The 16605-nt window shown below is 27.4% G+C and overlaps 1 non-coding gene and 1 pseudogene across 1 annotated transcript; one reads left to right on the top strand and one right to left on the bottom strand.

The window, feature by feature from the left end:
* The first annotated feature begins 810 nt into the window (after nt 1-810).
* LOC133694359 (uncharacterized methyltransferase At1g78140, chloroplastic-like) lies at nt 811-15890 on the top strand (annotated as a pseudogene).
* TRNAK-CUU (transfer RNA lysine (anticodon CUU)) lies at nt 7390-7462 on the bottom strand. Its single transcript has one exon. It is a non-coding gene; the product is annotated as a tRNA-Lys (tRNA).
* Nucleotides 15891-16605: the final 715 nt, after the last annotated feature.

Below are 16605 nucleotides of genomic sequence, written 5' to 3'. Positions count from 1 at the left end.
ACTTTCATATTCACCCTCCTTCAATTACTGTGAATTAGCTATCTTTTAATTGATCGAGGTTATTGACCTTTTTTTATTCTTTTTTGCAAAGTTAAACTCCTATAATGCTAAATGCAAAACAACACTTGACTAAGTTCTTTTTATATAAACAAAAATCACTTTTAAAGCTTGACTTTAGGGGTTTAACGGTGGACTTGGGGATAATTTGGTGTTTTACTTAATGTTGATAATAATTTAAAAACCATTTTATTTTATTTTTCATATTTCATGCATCAATATTGAATTGCTTGGGAAGTAGACTTCATGGATAGTTTTTTTCTACTTTGTTCAGGGTTGTCACGGTCTCTAACAAATATCTATTTTAGAATTGATACTCAAAATTGCAAGCATCTAATTTCTATCATATAATTAAGTAAAAATTATTTTTTAAAAAAATATTAAACCCAACCAAGTTCATGAACCAAATCGTGCGTGTTTGGAGTCATCTAATATGACATTGTCTTAATACTTTTTCTAAAAAATTCTTTTTGGTTTTTTAGACGATCCATATCTTTTCCAATCATCCAGTTTTCTTTTAACCTATTAAATAAACCAATTCACATCGAGTTAGCTATTATATAGTTAAATTGAAAACTCATGCAAGGATCCAAGTCAAGGTATTTCAAGATTTATCTTCTTGCTCGAGTTTAATAACATTGTAAAAAAATTATCATGCTCTTAATAATTTTTTATATATTTTAAAAAATATTAATTTAGTCCACGATAAAATACAATAAAATAAACTAGTGGATTTTATAAAACGAAGGAACAATGGACCCTAAGAAGATAGGTGTGCAAGATAATTGTGCCCCTCGCATTGCCATGCCATCTAGTGTAACCTACCTTGGAACATACCCAACGAACAAGGTTGGAGATTCCTTAAAGAAGCCATAACATCCACTTTGCCTAGGTTTTATGATTTTTCTATATTATCCTTGCCTTGCAGATAATGATTATCGCTGTTTAATTGGTTTGGGAAATAGATTATGCACATCACAGTTGTTTAATACTATAATACCACTTGTACAGAAAAAGGGACCTGAGACCTAGAAAGTAGAAACCTCGCCCCGCGTAAGTGTTGAACAATATATATTTATTTAAAAAGTGCTTATCAATTTTCTAGAGAAATTGCTTGAAATATATTGTAGAAAAAGAAAATAATAATATGAAATCTCCCTTGTTTCTTCTATAGTGAAAGCTTGAAGACATTCCTTCTGAGGCCAGGAGTGTAATTTAACAAGGCGAATCCAGTACCATTTTTGCTTATATATATTTTATCTATTTTGATGATAAATATTATTTTATTTGATAGTTATAACCTGAAAATATATCTTAATATATGATTATTTTTCATTTTTTTCTTATATTTTAAATTTCTCCATTTAATTCGACTGTTTTCTCCTTAAAAATATCATGATGGGTTTTTATAATAAAAAAATATTATAAAGGGATTTTGGTAATTATATTTCTCTAAGTAGCTTGGAGGCAAGGCTTGTATTTTAGATAATCAGTTAATCTTTTCATTTTGACAATATAATCTATTCTTCTCAACCAAATTGGTTAGGGGTGGGTGTTTGATACTTGTAAAAGATTTTTTTTGATGAATTTAGAGACTCTCTAATGATTAAATCAATGATTTTTTGAGAGAATATACAATAATATTATAGAGAGATACTATAATAATAAATATTCAGTAAATAATGAAGATTCCGAACCCTTTTGGTTGAAGGATTCATGATCTATTTATAGCCAACAAGTCTCTTTACGGAGAGGAGAGATTAAAGTATAATATTGTCCTGATAATTTTAATAATAAAAAATATCGTTGACATAGGTGTTAGTGTTGATAAAAAAATATTTTTGACATATGTATTAATGATATAAAATATCTCTGACATATATATTAATGTTGATAAAAATATAATAGACTATTAGAAGACTTTTATATATTATCTCTTACACAATATTAATATCAATAGAAATATGGTGGATTATTATAAGATTTTTATACACCTAATAATATAAAAAATGTAAGATCTAAAATGTAGTTGTGCTTATATATCATGTTGTTTTGTAGGCTGAGCCCAAGAAAAGTGATTTATGAGAGGAGGTTTTGAGTCCGTTAAATTTGAGTTTAAGTAATATAATTTTGTTTTTATTATTTATTAAATCAATTATAAAAAATAAAAACCATGATTTTATAAATTGTGTGAATAAAAAAAAGTGTTTTCTATGGTGGTTTGAGAAAGGAAAAAAAAAAACAGATTCTATGGCATCTTGATACAAGCTTAAATCAAATAAAAGAAACTATATAAAAAATAGACATTGAATATGTTATACAGAAACCACGCGAATGAGTATTAAATCGAAAAAGAAAAAATAATAGTATAATAAGGGAAAAGATTAAATAGGAAACACATATTAGAAAAGGCAAAAATAAATAAACCTATGAAAGAATTTATATTAAAAATATATAAACCATACATATATTAAATTTAAATATAATAATGCTATATGCAAAGGGCTAGGATTAAAATTAATTGGCAAATCAAAATAGTATTACCATCTTCTACTAAATAAAAAAATTAGATATCATAGATTTGTATCAATATGCAAAACACATTAAAATAATATTTTTTTATTTTTAAAAAAATATTTTTTATATTAATACATCAAAATGATCTTAAAACACTAAAAACATATTAATTTGAAACAAATATTTTTTTGAAAACACTTTTAAAACATAAAAATATCATGATGATATTTTTATCTAATTTGATGATAAATATTATTTTATTTGATAGTTATAACTTGAAAATATATCTTAATATATGATTATTTTTCAATTTTTTCTTATATTTTAAATTTCTCCATTTAATTTGACTGTTTTCTCATTAAAAATATCATGATGGGTTTTTTTAATAAAAAAAATATTATAAAGAGATTTTGGTAATTATATTTCTCTAAGTAGCTTGGAGGCAAAATTTATATTTTAGATAATTGATTAATCTCTTCATTCTGACAATATAATCTATTCTTCTCAGCCAAGTTAGCTAGGGGCGGGTGTTTGATACTTGCAAAAGATTTTTTTTGGTGAATTTAAGGACTCTCTCATAATTAAATCAATGATTTTTTTAGAGAAAAAACAATAATATTACAGAGAGATACTTTAAAAATAAATATTCAGTAAAGAATGAAAAATCTAAACCCTCTTGGTTGAAGGATTCATGGTCTATTTATAATCAACGAGTCTCTTTATGGGAAGGAGAGACTAAAGTATAATATTGCCTTGATAATTTTAATGATGAAAAATATCTCTGACATATGTATTAATGTTGATGGAAAATATTTTTGACATATGTATTAATGATAAAAAAAACCCCCCTACTATGTGTATTAATATTGATGGAAATATGGTAGGTTATTAGAAGACTTTTACACATTATCTCTTATACAATATTAATTTCAATAAAAATATGGTGGACTATTAAAAGATTTTTATACATCTAATAATATAAGAAAAGTAAGATTTAAAATATAGTTCTATTTATAAGATTATGCTTTTTTTTATGCTGAGCTAAAGAAAGGTGATTCAAGAGAAGGGGTTTTGGGTCTGTTAAATTTGAGTTTAAACAATACAATTTTGTTTTTGTTATTATTAAATCAACTATAAAAAATAAAAACCATGATTTTATAAATTGTGTGAATAAAAAAAAAGTGTTTTTCTATGGCATCTTGATACACGCTTAAATCGAACGTTCAAAGAATATTTATGGTGCTATAAAAAGAAAAGTTATGACAGTATATAAAAGAAACTATATAAAAAATAGACATTGAATATGTTATATAGAAACCACGCGATTGAGTATTAAATCGAAAAAGAAAAAATAATAGTATAATAAGGGAAAAAGATTAAAATAATAGTATAATAAGGGAAAGGAATAAATAGGAAACACATATTAGAAAAGGCAAAAATAAATAAACCTATGAAAGAATTTAAATTAAAAATATATAAACCATACATATATTAAATAAAAATATAATAATGCTATATGCAAAGGGCTAGGATTAAAATTAATTGGCAAATCAAAATAGTATTACCATCTTCCACTAAATAAAAAATTATTTATCATAGATTTGTATTGATATGCAAAACACATTAAAATAATATTTTATTTTTATTTTTAAAAAAATATTTTTAATATTAACACATCAAAATGATCTGAAAACACTAAAAACATATTAATTTGAAACAAAAAAAAATAAAATAAAATAATTTAAAAAAAAAACGCTTTTAAAACATAAAAACATTATTTATTTATTTTCCAGGCAAAGTCTTTTCTACTATTGGCAGAAATGAAATTGTGCCTTTTAATCTCCTACTAGGAAATGTTTTTTATTTTATTTAAATCTTGGAATTATTGATTATTTGTTAATTATCAATGGCCATGTAATAATTATTTATTGAAACAATTTTATTGACCACTAGCCAACCCTTATCTCATGATGGCGGGATCACTACAGTGACTCGATCAAACCGAAAGAGTGGTAGAAGGTTTATGTGATGTGAAGAACAAAGCAAGGAAGGGCACTTTTGAGTCTGGTTATTTTTTAAAAATATTTTTTATTTTAAAATATATTAAAATAATATAATTTTTTAAAATTATTTTTAACATCATCATATAAAAAAATTAATAATCAAAAGAAATATTTTTTTATTCCAAAAATATTTTTAAAACAAAAAAGTGAATAAGCTCTTGGAATTTTGTTTTACTAGACATCAATATCATCAACTAACGATCATTTTTATGGGCTCGAAGAGGTTGAACTTCTGCGAATGCGCCAAGCCACCAAAGGTCTGTCGGCAGGAAAAATAAGAGGATGATAATTAAGATCATCAGAAGCTTAAATGTTCGATGCTTGCCAATCAAACAACAATTGTTGGCATCCTAATTCAATTTTTTTTATTTTTTTTAATTTTAGATTAATGTTTATTTGGTATTTCCAAATTATTTTAATATGTTAATGTTAAAAATAAATTTTTAAAAATAAAAAATATCACTTCAATATAATTCTAGACAAAAAATTACTCCCTCGTGTAATCTAGTCACTACACAAACAAATATAAATTACCGCATAGAAAAACTCAACTCACAAGTTTATTAACAAAATAAAAGCTTCAAAATTTAGATTAATCATATAATTTTAAAATAATTTATTATCTGCTCTTTAATGCTTCCAATGCTTACAGTTAATTACAGTATTATTTGCATTAGATTTATATATAACAGTTGATAAAATAGTTGTTAATATAATTATAAAAAAATGATATTTTATTAAAAAAACCATGATAAAATTGGATAATATTTTAAACATTATTTTTATTTATTTATAATGAACTTGATTTAAAATAGAAAAGAAAAGAAAAACAATTAAAAGGTGATATAAAAAAAAAGGCTAAGCAATAGGCTTAGGAGGATTGGTTCAAACACCTGGCCCCAAAAGAAGCTTAAACGCATATGGGGATGCAAAATCAAGCCGGACACGCCTAAACTTTTTTTTTTTTTGTCTTTTTTTAATTAGATAAAAATTATATTATTTATTTTTTTAAATCTAAACGGACAACAGGAGTCCCTTGTTTTAAATAAAAATATGTTAGGTATTGTGGTAGTTTTTATGGTTATAATTTGAAGAAAAAATTGTTTTATTAAAAATATTTTTGGTTGATGTTGGTTTGATATTTATACATGTTTGGTTAAAACTGTAGTTGTAATTGGGGTTGAACAAAAAGTAATTTAATGTATTTGATTAATAATGCCTTTTAAATTAAGGTTATAAAATAACTAAAAAATATATATATTAATATTGATGGTTTTTAATTTAAATATTATAGATTTAACAACTGCTATTACATCATGAAATAAATAATACTTTATATAAATTTTTTTATTATTCCATTAACTTATCTATAATTCTATCGCGTATGAAATTCATCCGACAAGAACTACAGTTTCCATAATTTTTTGAGCGTGCAACAAAATCAGGTAAAATATCATCAGGAATAAAATTGAGATTACGATTAAATTCTGCAAATGTTACGTCATCATACGATATCCTTTTAATTTATGTAGTGTCATTGAATAATGTTAAACACTAGTTTTTTTGAATAAAATAAAATTAAAATTAAAAATAAAATAAATTTTAATTTTTTTATTGTTCACGTGAACAGTGCGTAGTGAATAAATTCACTTTGCACTATTCACTTTTGTGTACAGAGTAAATTCAGTGTAGAATGAATTAATTTACTCTGCACAGGTGGTATATAAGAAGAGAAGTAGACTGGAGCTGCTTATGATTAACCTGCGTTTTAAACACAAAATATATTGGATCCCACAAATAATAAACCGCGTTTTATACTGTTACCAAACAGTTTTAAACGCATATACAATAGAATGAAAATAAAAGCGAATTAGGACACATAAATGGATGAAAATATCAAGTGTAAAATAAAATGATGAAATAACAAGGAAATAAAAGTTAAGAATAAAAAAAGAAGCATTGTAAGATGAAGAATAATGTACAAAGATAAAACCCAGTGTTTTAGTGTTTTTGCTTAACTTTAATTTAGTTTATTTAGTTCATCCTTTGCCTAACAATTTATGCTGCATGGAGAAACAAGTACAATAATACTGTTCCAGCCAACTTGGAAATAAACCACGTGTTATCATCTAGACTTGTTTAGACTTGATTGGAGAATGGTTTCCATTGTTTTTTAAAGTGTTTTTCATGTCAAAATATATTAAAATAATATTTTTTTTATTTTTTTAAAATTATTTTTGAAATTAACGTATCAAAACAAACCAAAACAAAATTTTTTTAAATTTTTAGCAAAAAATGTTTTTTGAATTTTTTAAAAACGCAGGTTGACCTACGTTTCCAAACGCTTTCCAGTAATTAGTGCACTCCATGAAATTTAAATTTTTTTAAAATTTAAATTTAATATTTTTATGTTTTAAATTATTTTGATGTGCTGATGTAAAAATTAATTTTTTTTTAAATATTTTTTTAATATATTTTTAGATAAAAAATACTTTAAAAAATAAACTGCTACCATATTTCCAAACACCTAAAACAGACAAAATAACTCTAGTTTGATAAGGTTCTTACAGCAAGACGAATTCATTAGATGATGAAATATAAATGTAGTTTACATTAAAATGAAACTAATTTCAGTAGCAAAATGGTCAGGTCTCGTTCATAATAAACAGTTTCCCACCCCTTATCAAGAAAGAACGAAAAAAACAAATGGCCTTTCATTATGGGAAAACCAAAGCTTGAAAAAACGTTCTATCGCCCACCGTGGGGCTCGAACCCACGACCACAAGGTTAAGAGCCTTGCGCTCTACCAACTGAGCTAGACGGGCTTCTTGTTGACCCGATGCTACTTAATTTATATATATATATACACATGCGCACACAAATAATCACAATCAAAACATCAACGATTTAGTTTTTGTCCCCGGACTTTCGACAACGTTCCGTTTCTTTTCCCTCTTGTTTTAATTTCCCGGATTTTACCCTTATGACTGGCTCGAAGTTCCAATAAAAATTGATAGTCTCGGCAAATAAATTGCCCACTTTCACCTTTTTGTAATATTCTTTTTTTTAAAAAAAAAACATTAACAAAAAAATTACGAAAATTCCAATTCTTCACAAAACCTATAATTCATAAAATTTGAAAACCCATAATTTTGAGAATCACTAAAAAAATTAATAAAAAAACCATCATTAAAACATATCCCTCATGCAAACCTGCTATACAATAAGATCTTAATCTATCCTCTTTTCTTCCTCCTCCCCCCTCTTATTTTGATCTCTCATATAGTTTTCATTTCTCCTAGTACTTATCACAAACACCAATTTATAGGTCAAAATCATCACTGCCATCGAATTATTAGTTGCTTGGAGTTAGGTTTCAGTTTTGAGATTTTGTTACTGATAGAGATTGGTTTTTTAATGTAACAAAATAAATGTTGACTTTTAGTTCCTATTAATGAGGTTTTTTTTAAAGAGTAAACTAGATAGCTAGTTCACGTTATATTATGGACTAGGTTAAGTTTTTTCTAATATAAAAAAAATAGTTAGATAGTGATAGTGTTTTTAAAAGTACCAAGAAAAATTTGGAATTCGAGTTATTGATTCAAATGAGTTAAATTAACTCGGTTAACTTAATAATATTATTATAAAAAAACACCAAAAAAATGACAATGACTAATAAAAAAAATAAATTCTCACAAATATTATGAAAATAAACCCTTTAAATATTCTTAAAATGTCTTAATAGTCTTATTTGATAACAAAGCAAAAATTAACTGAGCACGAGATAACTTTATAAAAAGAAAAAAAATCTAAAGCTAAATTACCAGGAAATCAAATGTTGAAGGAAAAATTGAAAAAAAAATCAATTTTAAAAGAGAATAAAAAACTTGACTCAAGTAAGCATGCTAAATTCGCGGCCCTATTTAAGGTCATGATAACTTCGTACCAAAAAAAAAAAGAATAAAACAATGACAAGCAAAACTGAAAAAAATAAAAAACAAAAAACCTAAGTCAATTTGGGTTAATTCGACTAACCCTTGAACTAGGATATGAGATCAGGATAAACCCATAAAAAGAAAAGCAACCGAATTCATAAAGTTGAAGGCCCAATAACCTAATATCGAATGATAAAAATGAATAAAAAACATAAAAAAAACTGAAATCAAATTAGGCTAATCTTCAAAACCCATAACTCGAGTCATGAGACTGGCTTATATCATAACAGGTAAACCCGAAAAAATCATGAAGAGAAATTGTCATTTATAAAAAAAACTAAATAGTGATAAAAAAATGAAGACTAAATTAGATAAAAAAAATAAATGAAATAAAATATCGAGAGATGAAATTGAAAAAAATCAATTTCAAAAAACATTAAAAGCAAAACAAATATGAATCAAAAGAATGAAGATCAAAATTAATACAAATACAAACTACTATGACACATTTTATTTTTGAAAGGGCTAGTGTGAAATCCGAGGCAAAAAGAGAGAAAAGAGGGAAGAAATAAAAAAGTTTATCGAGGCCCATCTACTGCTCCTCCAAGAACACACACTTTACCATCGATAAAAGGATGGCACGTCACTTCCAACGCATCGTCAAAGATGGCATTTGACTAGTGGAAGGGGTCACATATGCCACCCAAAAAGCATGAGCCTCTCTTACTTGTTGGCGAGTCCTATGCATGCGCCATTCACTTTTAATTATTTAATTATATTTATATTTGTTAAAAACCTGAATTGCCTCTCATTTAAATTGATTATAACTAAAAACTCATTAGGAAAATACAAAAATTTCCCTAGACATCGTTTTATTTTATTTTTCTTTCAATTGCGATTTAGTCATTACACTGTGCAATCAAAGTGCAAGAGACCTAAAATCTCCTAGAACTTTTTTTTAGAGTATTTAAATCATTTCACTATTTATAGAAATATTAAAGGACTAATTTAACACCAATTAATATAATAATGATAAATAAACCTTGTGAAAAATACCATTTTGCCCTAATGACCAATTCATCGTTCTTTGTTGTAAAGGGAAACATCACCACTTCATTATTGGAATCCATAATTCATTGCCTCACAAGCTATAGTAAAATGAATATATAATAATGCTTATTATTGTGTACAATTCTTGGATTGTTTGGATATTATTTGGTTTGGATTGATGTTTGTTTTTGGCTTGAAATGATTTGATGATTTGTATTGATTAGCGAGTTTATTTTTAGGGTCATTATTGATATTTGAACATTAAATGTTAATTCATGAATTATGTTTGGGTTTGTGTTGATTTACTTGAATTAGTATGAAATTTGAACGAAGTTTGTGAAATTAATAAGATTCGCGTGGACTTTTTTGGTTTTGTTTGATTTTTGAGTTGATGAACGATAATTTATCTTAATTCGACATCGTGGTTCAAATAACTTGATTAAAACCTTTTTTTGTTGTGTTTTTGCCAAACATGGCTTCAGTTTATTTTTAATAAATTTTAAAATTTTTGAAAGATTATTTTGTAATTAATTTTGAGTTCTCTACTTTTTTTTATACTCTGATATTTAATATTTAAAATTATGACCTACACGCTAGACACTTTTTTAATATTAAATAAACCTTGTTTCTTTCCCTAAAAAAAAAACAATTTTTTTTTAAAAATTCATTTAATGTTTTAATTTCATATGGCTAAGTCTCTAAAATAATAACATTTGCATAAATAATAATAATAAAATACATGGCATGATTTAGCATCCTCAAATATAAAAATTCAAGAAAAATAGTTTTTTTTATATCTTTACATGTTTTTTTGGATTTAATAACCAATTTATAAAATCTACGAGAACTTGGCCTACATTTGAAAATATATAAAAAAATTATTTTGTTTATTCGAATATTAAGGATTATAAAATTATACGTAGGATGTATTCACAATATTAAAAGAAAAATATTAAAAAAAATATTTTGACAATATGATGATTATGATTTAACTTGATAAGATAAAATTTTTTTATTGATGAGTACTTTTCTTAAATCTTAGACATATCAATAGTTAAAAAATACAACAATACCTTAGAGTATATCATACAAACAAATAATACAGCTTATCTTAGGTAAGGTATACTAGAGGTGATATATTTTTTGTATAAACAATTAATCTTTTATCCAGACTCTAAGACTAGTTAAAGTTTATAATGATCAAAATATGAAGTGGCGATTTCAATTTTTTTTACTAATAAGAAATAATAATTTCTTGTTGTTTCCACTCATCACAATAAAAATCTTAATCCAGAAGGACGCTATTCACGTAAGACAAATATAAAAATAAAATCCCTTATTTATAAAGGAACATAATTTTATTTGCAAGAATATAAAAAAATAGATAGCCATTTGGTTGTTTTATTTTAACCACCTTGACGATGTGTATTTATTTTGCTTACTTGTAGGCATGTAATTGATTGATTTTACATTAGTAAGAAGTAAATTTAGAACTTTACCTAGTATTCCTACAAATACGAAGAAAAAAAACATTGTATTTTTTATACCCAAGTCACAAAAGATGATCTATTGTATTTATGTATTCGGCAAAAGCTTGAGATGCCTGGACAATGTCATAAAAAATACCCAATAATAATCACATAATATTACAAAATAACTAGGTAAAAAATTATAACAATTTATAGTAACCAATTATTTTTCTTTTAATTTTCATCTTGAAACCTTTTGTTTTCAATTGGAACTTTCTATTCATAATTTGATGTCTAATTTGTAAAACTTTGCTAAGGAGAGACAATATTCAATAAAAAGGATCAAAGTATAAAACAAGAAGAAACTTCATGGCCTACCAAAGAGAGAAAATACTTTTCTTATTTTTTCTTTATTGTCCTTATAGTTTTTATAATTTTAGTTTTGATCTCAAAATTTATTTTATTTATATTTTAGCTCTTGAATTTGAGAGGGGAAAAAGAGAGAGTTGTCTGTTTACTCATTTTTCGATGATGAAAATTATAATTTTGGTATCGATGTGTTTCATTTAATGATGGACATCCTTTAAAAAAAATAGATTTTATTTTGAGGTGATTTTTAGGTGTTTTATGATTTAGAAAGAGTTTTATAGTATTTACTAGAAGTTTTGTCCAAAAATTAGTTGAAAGATAAATATTCAACCCAAAAATCACGATACTTGATTTTTCATCCACCATACTACATACTAGTGACTAGATTTCAGGAACAACAAGCAACACATTGTATGTCTATTTTTTTAATAAAATAAAATAAAATAAAATAAAGGTTTGTTTAAAATAAAATTGGGCATCCTTGATAAACATGTGTCGATGTCGCCGAGTAATTGAAGAGAAAAATATGAATTGTGTTGGGCTTCAGCGTGAAGGCACGATTTATGGTTAAGTTTTTAAAAATTATTTTTTCTTATGGTGATTTGAGAAATATTTTCATAAAAAAAATGATACAAGAGAGAAAATAAAAATATAAAAGGACAAAGAAATTTAAAAGAATTTTTTTATTTAATTTTATTTCATTAGATATTTGAATTGCTAATCAAGCATTACTTTTGGTCTTCTTAAAAAACCTATTTTTTCCTTTTTCTTTCAATTTTATTTCTAAATATTAAGTTTTTTATGATGTTTTTTTATTGGCTTGTTTTTCCATTTCATCCTTCTCTGGTTAATTCTGGCTTGGTAGTAATATTTTTTTAATAATATAATTAAATAAAAAAAAATTATTGAATGCAATGTTGTTTAAGATTTGAACTACATATTTGACAAGTTAACTCAAGACAATTTAATATGTCTTTTCAAGTTTGACCCAATAGATTTTAATGACAATGCTAAAAAAATTCTATGCGCATGAATATTATTATTATTATTTATATTAAGGTAGTGTTTGACATTGCCGTAATGATTTTTTTAAAGTGCTTTTCACTTAGAAATGCATCAAAATAATATTTATTTTTTTATTTTTTAAAATTTATTTTGACACCAACACTTCAAAATGATAAAAAAATATAAAAAATTTATTTTAAACAAAAAATTAATTTTTTTTGAAAATGCACGGCGAGTCCCAAAAACAAACACAACCTTATATGTTTTAAGAAAATCTCATTTTGAAATCTTTTTTATAAGCCAAATTATGTTTTTTTTTAACTCGTTAAGCCGATTGAGTTATATGAAACAATTCTCATACTATTTAATTTTAAACATGGACTAGACAATGAATCATGAGTTTTCAAATTTGACCCACTTGATTGAGTCTTATAATAATATTTAAGAGATTTTTTTATACTTAGAATATTATTATTTTATCAGATCATCGGGAGAAGAGTAAATCTGAAGCCTCTAACCAAATAAGTATTTTACTAGTCATTAAATATAAGTAGTGTGTGTTTGGTAATATGATACATAATATTTTTTTAAAAAATATTTTTTAATTGAAATGCATTAAAATGATATTTTTTTTATATTTTTTTAAATGTTTTTTGATATTATTAAATCAAAAACATTAAAAAAACACTTAAAACAATATCAATTTAATACTTTTTAAACCAAAAATTAATTTAAAAAATAAATTGAACTACGATTCGCACACTCATTATATGATTACATTTACTAACACCCAATTATGTTTGTACCAAAAAGAAAAAGAAAAGGAGAAAACAATCATATATATATATATATATATATATATATATATATATTTTGGACCAACATAGATGGAACATGCGTTTTTCTAGGAGCAAATACTATAATCTGAATTTGCTTTGTAGTAGTTTGTATGTAAGGGGAAGCAAGCCATTGGTGGTGTCATGCCGCCCGCCCGCCCCGCCCCGCCCCCCCAATCCAATTAATCTTTTGTCATTTGTTTATTTTGGTTACTCCCATATATTTCATCCACTCCCGACACCCTCTCTGCTATCCTACAAAGACAGGAAGAAGCCATGGCCTCCTCCATTATTCTCTCGTCCTCGTTTCTCCCGAGTCAACTCAGCAACTCGAGTCGAGTTCATTTCAAACCGTACTGTACCCCGACCTTTAGACGCACTAGTTTCGCGACAAAAATTCGCGCTTCTTCCACCGCCTTTGCCGAGACTAAGCCAACGGTCTGCCTTCTATTTTTAGACCTTTTCAAATTGCCCAGTTTTTTATTTTCCAATGCATACTGCGCCTTAAGTCATCTTTCATTGTGATCACAAGCATTTCCCTCATTTCCTTGTTTGGTTGCTGAGAGAAATTAACGGGAATTGATGCAAAAGCAAATGTTACAGGCTTTATTAATGTTTGAGAATTGAGATTGTAGGTTATTAATCTTGAATGATTAGTCATAGATTGTTCCAATATATATATATATATATATATATATCGTTTTGTGTTCTTATTTGATTTAGGGTCCCGTGACAGTTGAAAAGGATGTCCGTAGCAGCAAGAACATCCTAGCCTGTCCCGTATGTTACGAGCCCGTGACTTTGATTGGCGCAACCGTCCTATCTGTGTAAGTTATTTTCAAAATTGTATGCAGAAATTGTTATTGCTCTTGGCATGGAAATAGTTTTGTGTTTGTAATGGTTTGATCTGGTACAGATATTCTGCACGTCGATCTAGTTTGCAGTGCAGCACTTGTAAGAAGATATACTCTGGGAAGGAAACACAACTCTTTTTTTTTTTAATCAAATGTAAAAATATAATAGATCAAAATGAAATAGGCAGAAAACTGGAAGTCATACATACACATATACAAATTAGAAAAAAGAAATATGCTCTCATTCATAAAAAATATCAAAAACACAGTGAAACACTTACCTAGAAAGAAAACAAAAAATATCATATTGGTTAGCTAAGGAATCCAGGATCCAACAGGTGCTAAAAAAAACCAACAACAAAAAATACCAACCAGAAAAAAATCCAGCTGAAGCAAGTTACAGTTAAGAAAACCACCAACAGCTACTGAAATACATAAGAGCTATTAATAAAAGACCTGCAACCCCAATAACAAAAACAAAATAAACTCAGCCAACATTAACTCGGGAGTGGTCTGCAGCAAGGAAACACATCTTGAATTGACGGTAGCTAGTGGGTCTAAGGAATATGGTGATGCTATGCCTTTGGCCACAGAATTTTTCAGGTGTGAATAAAATAGTTGTTGCGATCTTCATGAATAAGATAGTGTTTGAGGAAATGGTTCTTGTTGCAAATTTGGGACCTGGATAATGTTCATACATGTTCGCACTATGACCGTTGCAGAGTACAAGTAAGAAGATTTGTGTCCATCCTGAGGCAATTCAAATACAGGATAGGGTCATTTATCAATTACAGTTATTAATTTTTATTAGATAGATTCCGGACCCATCATGCTTTACAATGATGTTTTTCATTTCCAAAACTAGAAATTGCCTCCAAGATGACAAGCTAGTCTTTTTAAACCATCTATTCTGTCATGCTAACGAAAGGTCAAGTTTCTTGCCGCTAAACTTTCAGCCTGGTATTTTTTGGATTCTATTGCATGCTCTAGATGGTGGTGCCCCAATTCTGTCATTGTAAATTTCATTTTGAAGGGATTGGTGTCTGTTGATTCCCACAACCAATCTAGGCTTCGTTAATCTTGGCTAAATCCATTTACAGCCCCAGACAACCTATTCTGGAATTTCTTTGGGGAAATTGCATCTTGTTGCATCTGTTGCCTGGTTACAGCAGGAAATTTTGTAGAACATTGTGGATTGACTTGGTTTCCATGCATTGAATGAATACAAATTTCAGTAGGAATATATAATCATCAGCCTGATGCATTTCATGCTATCCCGCATGATCAGTATGAGTGCCTCTCATTAAAATCTTGGTCATGCCCTCCTTGTCTTGTTTTTCTGAATCAGAACTCCATTCATGTCATTCCTTTACGAGAGAGGCTGGCGTCAAAATTTTGTATGGGGTGGTTTTCCAGGCCCAGAGAAAGAGGTAACAGAACAATCTCTTCATTGAAAGCTTTCACAGGAAATTTGTTTGTTCAATTGGAAATCTTATTTGTGTGGTAGCGCTGTAAACTCACTGTGATCTGGACTGCAGTTTGAATTGATGAATTGGATTACCTCAAGCCAGTTTTAGGTGGCAATAATCTAGATGCTAGTTGTCGTAGTGGTTTATTTTCAAGACTATTCACCAAGAGTGGGTTGTTTTCTCTTGTCATGGCTCTGGACTACTCAGAAAACATGCGGCAACAGTGATATGAATTCATCAAGCAGGAGGAGAACTTTCCAAAATGATTATCATAGGGTGTTGCATTCTGCTAGTTAGAAGATATATTGAAGTGAAATACTTTCAATTGACGACAATAATAACAGATCTTCATAAAAATGATTATTTGCATTAGGTTTGTTTTCATTATGTATCGTGAATAGACCTCTTAATTCATATGAGATATCTTATTTTTTGTTTTCTGTCATGATGTACATTTGAGATGAGTGTCGCACCTTCTTATTTGCATTGCTACCTGCTTCTTTCACAAGTGTGCTTTACATGATTCCACTTTTGCTTAAGTTTACCGGCTTATGATCTCCATGATGTGGTAGCTATTCTTGTGCAGGTAGCTGAAGTAAGTCGAGTTTTGAGGCCTGGAGGAGTGTTCGTTGCCACCACCTACATACTTGATGGGCATTTCAGTCTCATCCCATTTTTGAAGCCTATAAGCCAGGTATGTAGTTCAGTTTGAACTTGAACTGCTATACCTAATGACTTTAGACAACATGCTCTTTAGACATCAGTGAAGCAAGAAAAATAAAAATTAACCACTAGGAACTTGAATGGCAATGCTTAAGGACTTTGGCTCAACATGCTCAATTTGTTCATTGACATTTTCTATATCCTCAAACGGGAATAATCTCACACCCAAGGTCGAAATAGCTCCAAGAAGCTTTGCTAGAAAGACGCTATTTCAAGCATCATATTTTTGTCTTCTTTAAGCTATATATGATCGATGGA

The sequence above is a fragment of the Populus nigra genome, chromosome 5 (assembly GCF_951802175.1).
Source record: "Populus nigra chromosome 5, ddPopNigr1.1, whole genome shotgun sequence".
NCBI lineage: Eukaryota > Viridiplantae > Streptophyta > Magnoliopsida > Malpighiales > Salicaceae > Populus > Populus nigra.
This window is presented reverse-complemented; position numbering and strand designations above follow the sequence as displayed.